We start from the raw sequence: 9,569 nt of genomic DNA on the forward strand, positions 1-9,569 counted from the left end.
TAGTTCCTGCTTATATCTGAACTTGTACCTATTCCTGAAACAGCAGTTTTTACTTATATCTGAACCAAACGCAGCCTAAGGTATCCAACGTTCCTTCCGGCCATGTTGCATGCTCCATTGGCTCAATCCTTAATAGCTATGTGACACAGCCATTTTTCTTGATGTGATGGAATTTTGATTTCATATACCACACTAATGCTCCAAATATTGTTCAAAATATATTCGATACTCGTCGTAACATCTGATGATCACTACTGTAAAATAATATATGATAAATTTATATAATATAAAATATTTAAATAATTATTGTACAATAGAAACTTAATTTTAATTCATATTTTAGAGTTGATTTATGGTATACTAAGTGTATCCAACTTTCCTTCCCCCATGTTCACGCTCCCATTGGCTCAATCCTTAAATAGCTATGTGACACAAGCCTTTTTTTTTTTTTGGATGTGATGGAATTTTGATTTCAATATCACACTAATGCTCCAATATTGTTCAATATATATTCGTACTTGTCGTAACGTCTGATGATCAGTACTGTCAAATAATATATGATATAATATATATAATATAAAATATTAAATAATTTATTGTACTATAGAAATTTATTTTTAATTATATTTTTAAAAATTGGTTTGCAGTATACTGGCACGACTAACATTTGCTTCTAGCGACGTTGCATTCTCCACGTGGCTATTTTTTTTTAGGACAATTTCCTATGTGCCCCTCTAACAGTAAGTATTTACATGGATGCCTCTATAAAAGTTGAAAATATTCTAAATGCCCCTCTAAATATAAAAACTTTTAAAAATATCTTTCAAAACATATTTTATTAAAATCTACAGTAACAACAATCAAAATATTGATTTTTATCATTTTCATAATTGCCCTTAAATGTTTCTAATTATTAGTAATAATTTTAACTTTTGTAAATACCTCATAAATTTAAAAGTTTACAAATTTAAAAGTTATTTAGTTATATTTTCACATGGATTTCTGTAAGAATTATATATTCTAAAAGAATAATATTTTTATCTTACCCAATATTATTAATATTTCTAAATTTTTTAAAATAAGAGAGGAAATAATAAATAGCTGAAAAATTAAAGTTTATCATTAATTATAAAGCATAAAATTACTTACTAGATTTGAAATATAATAAAACGATTTAGCATTGTTTACAAATTTTTTTAAAAAAAACTCAGATATCTGTTAAATTTTATAATCAAGGTTAGAGAAGTGCAAATGTACTAAATAACATGTGAATTGACTTTTATTAATATTTTAATAGTATTAAATTGAATGCTTGTATCATTATCTAAACTAATTACTAGTGAGGACAGTTTGAAAGTTTATTTGTTGTACATTTCATCACATTAAAGTGCTCTTTCAAAAAATTTTAAAAATTCAGAATAAAATGAACATTTTCACTAATTCATGATAACCTATCTAAATTAAATAGATCTTGGTAGAGAGATAAAATTAACAACGAGAATATATTTATAAGATAGTATTTATAAGGATATTTGTGATTTATGAGGATATTTATAATATTTGAACGTTTAGAGGGGTATGAATGAAATTAACCCTTCATTAGTAATAGTCGGAACATTTAAAAAGGCAATTATAATATTTATGGGTTTTTATTTTATTTTTTCCTCTAAATTTGTGGAAATTAAGAAATGTTTTGATTATCGACCGTCCCCTGAGCAAGTGACAAAAGGCTTAGAGTTAGTACCGAGGTCACAATTTCGAATTCTAATTGATTCACATTTTCAGCTAAGTTATTTCTAATTGAAATAAACGAAGCGATAGCGTACTACCTATCTCTCTCTAAAAAAAAAAAAAAGAAAGAGAAATGGTTTAGAATTTCACCCATGCAAAATACCTCTTTGTACGTGGGAGTTCTCAGTGTCGCTTGCACGATCTGTAAGCATGAGAACACAACTTGCCTCAAATTTTAATATATTATAATATTAATTCAATTTTTTTTAAAATTATTATAATTAAATTTAACAAATCAATTTATCTTACTAATTGAAAGTGATATAATAATATTATAATTGATGATATGATAATAATTAAAATATTATATTATTTTCGTATAAGCAACGTCTTATAGTTGAGCATCAAAAATAGGATAAATTGCACCGCTAGTTCCTTGAACTTCTAATCGAGTTTTATTTCGGTATGCAACTTTTTTGAAATTTGTTGTTTATATTTAAACATCTAAATAATTTAATTTAGCTATGACATTAGCGGCCTACACCTAGGAGTGTCAACGAGCCGAACACGAGCGAGCCTGGGTCGCTCGTGTTCGCTCATTTCATAAACAACCGAACACGAGCCGGCTCGTAAAGTATCGAGCCAAAAAATTCGCTGTTTCGTCGTTTATTTCTTTTTTTTTTTTCTTTTTATTTTCGATGTTTCGGCTCCGTTTATTAACAAGCCGAACCACGAGCCGCGCTTATGCAATATGAATTTAAAACGAATTAGAAAAAATATACTATAAGGAAAACATTATAAGATTTATTCGTTATATTTTGTGATCTAATGAATCACAATATTTAGCATATATAATCATTACTAATGATTGCTTATATTGCATTGGCCTTTATATTTGACTGTTTTAAAATGCAAATAATAATAATTTATATTTATATATATAATTATTTATTTATATATATATATAGGTTATATAATTTGTATAAGTATAAAATACATGAATTCGAGCTGTTATCGAGCAGAATATGAGCGAGCTAACCTAGCTCGTGTAAAGCTGAAAAATTTAGTTCGTATTCGGCTCGTTCATTAGACGGGCGATTTGTTCTCGAGCTCATTTCGAGCCGGACACGAATTGACTCGCGAACAATGAGCTGGATTGCCACCCCTACCTACACCCACTGCGTCTGGACATTTGTATACGAAGAAAATAAAAGAAGAGCGAGAAAAAAAAGTAATAAGAATATTTTCGTCCGGTGACAAAAAATTCGATTTAAATCTGCAAAATTGAAAAATATGGTCTAATTTTGTAAAAGTTCAAAACTCGTGGAGTTTTTATGCAAATTGGTCTAATAATAATAAGGTTATATCAATTCAGATACTTGGAATATTCAGATACTTCTAAAATATCTTGTCCAGAAAGTAGATAATATAATTGATTGTTTCTTGAACCATCAACTTTGATTGCAAATCATTGGTCTAATTAATAATCATGCTCATTGGCTTGTTTCCAAGAAAAATAAAATATTCTTCGCTGCCTCGATATTTTATCCTTATAGATTATTAATGTGTTATGATAATATATCTATATGATATTAGCTAAATTACAGAAAATGTTTCTATAAATATCTGTTTTTTTATTTTTCCTCTTTAATTTTTAAAAATCTATATTTTGTCTCCTTGAAATTTCAGAAATATTTTCAGAAGGGTACGGTGTTAATGGAGAGAAAAAATGATCAAATTGCCCTTACTTATTCTATAAGAATAGAAAGAAATTATTTTTTAATATATTTCTGTCATTTTGAATGACATTTTTGATATAAATTACAAAAAATAGACGGAATAGTGATGGGACCTTGACAGAGGAGGACTAAATGTAACAACTGAAAATTTTAAGAAGGTAAAATATAAGTACTTTTTTCATTTTTTCTTTCTAACTTTCAAAAACTTATATTTTGCTCTTTTAAAATTTCAAAAATATTTTCAAGTGGTACGGTGTTAATGGAGAGGAAAAAATGACTAAATTATTCTTATTTCTTTTATAAAAAAAAATTATTTTTTAATATATTTCTAGCATTTTGAAGAGCATTTTTGGTGTAAATTACAAAAAATAGACGGAATAGTGATGGAACCCTGACGGAAGGGAATTAAATGCAACAACTTGAAATTTTAAGAAGGTAAAATATAAATTTTTTAAAGTGAAAGATAGAAAGTGAAAAAGCAAATATTTACATGGGAGCTTTCTGTAATATAGCCTATGATATTTTAGGACTGTCGTATGAGTCAATTAAAGGTTCGTATATCATGCGTGCTAACACATCAATAACACATAAAAGTAATAGTATCTTGAGGGATTCTTAGTGATAATAAAAAACAAAACGTAATTGTAAGGTAACTAATTGCTTGCACGACAGCACGGTGCCATATAAGTACTGAAGCTGTCACACTCTGAATCCTACATGCTATGATTCGGATCCGTACCACAACAACCGGCCATGAATACAAAGAAAGAATTTCCAAAATGGAAGATCTTAAGCTACCGTTTGGTTCGAGGTTAAGTAAAAACTTGTTATTTGAGGAATAGAGTTAAGTTCAAGGTGGGGTTAGAATAATTTTGTGTTTAGTTAAGAATTTGGTTTAGTTCAGGTATAAGTAAAATAGTATTTGGTTGGAGTAGGTGGGATAAAAAAGATAGCGAGTAAAATAATATTTTGTTTGGTTGGAGTAGTGGGGTGGGGTGGGACGCTACCCCCCAAATTGGGTGTTTGGGAATAACTTCGGGGTTAAGGAGTTATTCCACCCCTTAACTCCGAACCAAATGGGTGCTAAGTAGATTCAAGAAAAACTTCAAATACCACCCCTGTAGTTTCACACTTTTTCACTTTAGTACACTATGATTTAAAGTGTATCAATTTAGTGCTATGTGGTTTCATTTTTATCTTTTTATTATCGATTTCACTAATGTTTTTCGTTATATCAGTGACAAAGTTAAAATTAAAGGGTACTAAAGTGAATATTCGATAAACTTAAATGGGGTATCTGAAATTTTTTTGTTTATAATTTAACGAAATATTAACGAAAAAGCTGACTAAAAGATAAAAATGAAATTACAGGACACTAACTTGATACACTTTAAACCACATGGTACTAAAATGAGAAAGTACGAAACTAAGGGGTGGTATTTGAAGTTTACCCTATATTATTAACGACTAAATAAATTAATTTATTAATGAGAACGAAGTTGTGCAGTAACTAATGAATGTCCAATTATAATGAATATTAATAAAAAACCGTCCTTTTCAATCTAATTCAGATCAAAATAAACTGCGTATCCATAAAATGAAGTCTATTTGACGTGTCTTCACCCGCTGATATTTCAAACATTTTGACTCTCTGTATCTAAAATGGTAGACAACAAAAATAAGCACAACGTTTAGTAAAAAATTTACTTTAAAGAATAAATAATAATTTGAAATTTGAAATTAAAACAATTATACTTCGGAGCATCTCCGCTCGGTTGCTCTGATCACGAGAGCTATAATTACATGTTGTTTCTCTTCGGAAACCCCATACAGAATAAATTTATGCTGTTTATAGAAAAGTAGATAATAGATCATTGTAATAATAAATAATAATAATGTGTAAGAGTAAATAAATCACAACAAGTAATAAATAATCATAAAATTTACTTGCGTGTACTAGTATCTAGTAAACAAAATAGATAATATATTATGTCTCAGCCCTACATGGATCTGTATATTTTCTACCGTTTATAGAAAAGTAGCTTTTTACTTGTCCTTGTTAGTGCTAAAAAAATCTTCACATTATAAGATTGTAGTTTCAGAGGAGTTCCAGAAACTAGAACGATGCAAAGCCAAAATAAGATAATTTTTCAAGCAAACCCTTCTACTTTTAAATATTTTGCCAAATAGGAATAATCTTAAAAAAAGAAGAGTCGACTTCTACTTTTAAATATTTTGCCAATTAGGAATAATTAGGGGTGTAAAACGGGCCGGGCGGCCCGTGGCCCGCCCCGCCCGGCACGGCTGCGGGCCGGGCCGTGGCCCGGCACGACCACTGTAGCACCCGGGTCGTGCCGGGCCCGGCAGGCACTTCGGGCCGTGCTGGGCCTCACATTTGGAGCCCGACGGCCCGGCACGGCACGGCCCGAAACGGGCCTGGACCGTGCCGGGCCGAGGAGAGCGGTGGCCCGCACGGCACGGCCGATTGGGCTGTGCCAGCCGGGCAGCACAGCCCGGAACCCAGGCCCAAGGCAGGAGATTCCCAAGGTCTGCCTTTTGGTCCAATGGACCAAAAACCCATCTCAAATTTATTTTATTTTTTAATAAAACAATATATAAATAAATTTAAATATTTATTATTTTATAATTATTTTTATAAATTTAAATTTTAAGTTAAATATCAGTTTAAATAAAATTATTTATTGTTTATATTTTTGTAGATTATATATATTTTTTAAAAAAAATTAAAAAGGGGCCGGCCCGAAGCACTGCCGGCCCGGCACAGCCGTGCCTTCCGGGCAGGGGCCGTGCCTGGCCGAAGGGTAGGAGTTCGGCCGGCACGGCCCGGCCCGGATTAGTTACGGGCCGGCCGGGCCAGGCCCTAGCCCGTTTCGACTCGGAAAATGTGGGCTATGCCGGCCCGCAAGCCCACATTACACCCCTAGGAATAATCTTAAAAAAAGATGAGTCGACTATAAATATATATATATATATATATATATATATATATATATATATATATAGTCCGGCTATGGTGCTTGTAAAAGTACAAAGCTCTTGGTGCTTGTAAATTTTTTACCGTTAGATTTACTCTTTGGATCATTTTCATCTGTTAGATTATACTATTCAACCAACCACCCACTCAACTCTAAGGGTTCCACATCATCCTAACCACATATCTCTTAGTCCTAACCACACACATACACATATATACATACATATATATACATGAATTGAGCTGGAATACTTCTAAAAGTAGTAAGGGGTAGGCGTTTTTATGTTTGTAGCCCTTTGATGGAGTTGTTGTAGGACTGGGATGATAGAAGCCCACTAGGGTTTAGTGGTGGTAGATGGAATAGTGTTTGATGTAGAGGCTAGAAATGGTCTAAGGATTAATCCAATGGTAGAAAACTTTAAAAGCACCAAGGTGTTGTTGTTTTTAGATGTATTCTAGCTTCTCTCTCTCTCTCTCTCTATATATATCTATACATTTATATATGCATATACATATACATATAGAATTAGATTGGAATACTATCAATAGTACGAAGCTATCGGTGCTATTAGGTTTTCGACCCTTGGATGAAGAAATGTACGGTTAGGATGATGTGGGCTCTCTTGGGTTGAGTAAATTGTTGGTTGAATAGTATAATCTAATAGGTGAAAATAGTCAAAGGGTTAAATCTAACGGTGGAAAACTCGATAGCTCCAAGTGCTTGGTGCTATCAATAGTATCCCAGCAAGACTCTATACATATATATAATTGGGCTGGAATACTATTAATAGTATTCCAGCACTTTTACTACCCAGTATTTAACCATTGGATGAAAAATTGTATGATTAGGATGATAGTGGTCCCCTATAGTTTAGTGGTGGTCCCTCTAGAGTTGAGTGGGCGATTGGTTGAATAGTATGATCTAAAGGGTGGAATTGATTAAAGTATAGATCTAACAGCTAAAAAGTCGATAGCAAAAGAGTCCAAACACTATTCCAGCTCAACTCTCTCTCTTTCTCTCTCTATATATGTAGAAAGAGAGTTGAGCTAGAATGCTACGAGTAGCAAACGGGCTTCGTTGCGACCCATTTATTTTCGATGATGGAGTCTCCAAATCAACGATCGACACTGTCGAACATGATCTATGCCACTTGAAATATTTAGAAATTAAATTTCAGGCATTTTCGATATTATTTTTTTATTCATCAAGTGGACACAAAAATGGACGGCTAATTAAAAATGAATAATCTTTAAAAAGTGATGATAAGAGTCTTGTAATCAAAATCAAAAGTATAGATCTCGTTTTAAATAGCTTAAAAAATTTTCTAACAAAAATTCAATTGATTTGGATATCTTTACGCCGTTAAGCGAGAAAACGTCTCATATCAACTGCAAAAATTTTAAATTTTGAAACCCTTTGATTATTAGGCAAATGATGTCAAAAAGATTTGGAATTTAATTTCTAAACACTTCAAGTGATATAGATCATATTCAGCGGAGCCGGCGGTCGATTTGGAGGCTCCATCATCAAAAACAAATCGGTGGCAGGAGCCCGTTTGCTACCGATAGCATTCCAGCTCATCTCTCTCTCTCTCTCTCTCTCTCTCTCTCTGTATATAAAATACAAGTTGGGCTTAAATTATTAATCTCAATTTATTTAGGGAGGGTACTTTGAGAGGCAAGCTAATGGACTGGGCCCAGAGAAAGAAAAAAGTTACTTTGGACCTTGTGGTCCACCTGGCCCATCATGAGGATAATATGGGATCTTCATTATTTATATTTTAATTCTTTTTTTTTTAGATTTTCTCTTGTTGGGGTAGGCCTAGGGATGTCAATGGGTCTGGGATACCCGAAATATTATCTGAATCCGAACCCGAATGGGCCGGGTTTATCCGAGCTAAACGGATATGGATTCAGTTATTGTTATAGAAAATAAAAACCCGACGGATATGGATACGGGTATGGATTTTGTATTTACCCTACCCGAACCCAAATCTGAATAAATTATAACATTTTGATATCTAGATATTGTATTAGATATTTAAAGAATATATTGTTGTCTTTAAGTATTTGAATTTGTGCTTTTCTTATTCAGATTTTGATATTGTATGGCATGAATGTTTTAATGTTGTATTTGATTGTGTTTTAAAAATTTTATTTTGAAAATTTTGATTTTACTATAATATATTTTGAAATATGATAAAGAGAAATTATTATTTTGGGTTCGGGTTCGGGTTCGGGTTCGTGTTCGGATTTCGGGTTTTTAGTCGGGCTCGTATATGGGTATGGATTTTTAAAACCCGCCGGGTTCGGATCCGGGTTTTGGGTTCGGGTTTTTGAAAACCCGGCCTAAACCCGATTGGTCCCTTGCAATGAGCTTAGTTGGATTTCTCTGTCACGCATATAATCCTAATAAAACATTGGAAATTAAGCTTGTTAAGTGAACTAATATTGGCTTAGTCAAAGCCGCAATGTGGAGACATGTATCTGATTGGTAGTACAGTTGGTAAAGATTTTACTTTCGTACGAATGGTTTAATTCAGAAATATTTCTAAAAATTTAGTATAGAAAAGATGGTGCGTAAAAAATCTATAAATTATTTATACTTACACCTCTTTTCCCTTTTTTTTTTCTTTTTTTTTTTTTTCTTTCTTTCTTTTTGTGATTGAAGTTTAGAGGAGTATAGTTTGATTATCTCTTTGTTTGTTTTGGGTGAATTTGGTTTGGGGGATAAAAATGGGATTTTGTGAGAGGGGGTTTTAACTTTAACTTTTAAGTGCTGCAGGGAAAAAAAGAAAAAGAAAGAAGAAGAAGCTTCTAGAGTTCCAGAATCTCCTGGTGGCTCTCTTTTAGGCTGATTTAGTGGTGGGTTTGGGAGAAAGATGAGATCTTGTGAGCATCTGCTCTGATCAATCTGCACTGCTCTGCAGTAAAAGTTGGATCTTGGAAGGAAAAGAGTTGTCAAATTATTTATTGAGGGAAGCATTTGATTGCCAAACTCAGGAAGGGAGATTTTGCATTGCAATCTTCTGGTGGTGGTTTTGTATCATCCAGCTAGGGTTTTTTTTTTTTTTTTTTTTTTTTTTTTTTTTTTTTTTTTTTTT

Source organism: Ananas comosus, linkage group 5 (assembly GCF_001540865.1).
Source record: "Ananas comosus cultivar F153 linkage group 5, ASM154086v1, whole genome shotgun sequence".
NCBI classification, from domain to species: domain Eukaryota; kingdom Viridiplantae; phylum Streptophyta; class Magnoliopsida; order Poales; family Bromeliaceae; genus Ananas; species Ananas comosus.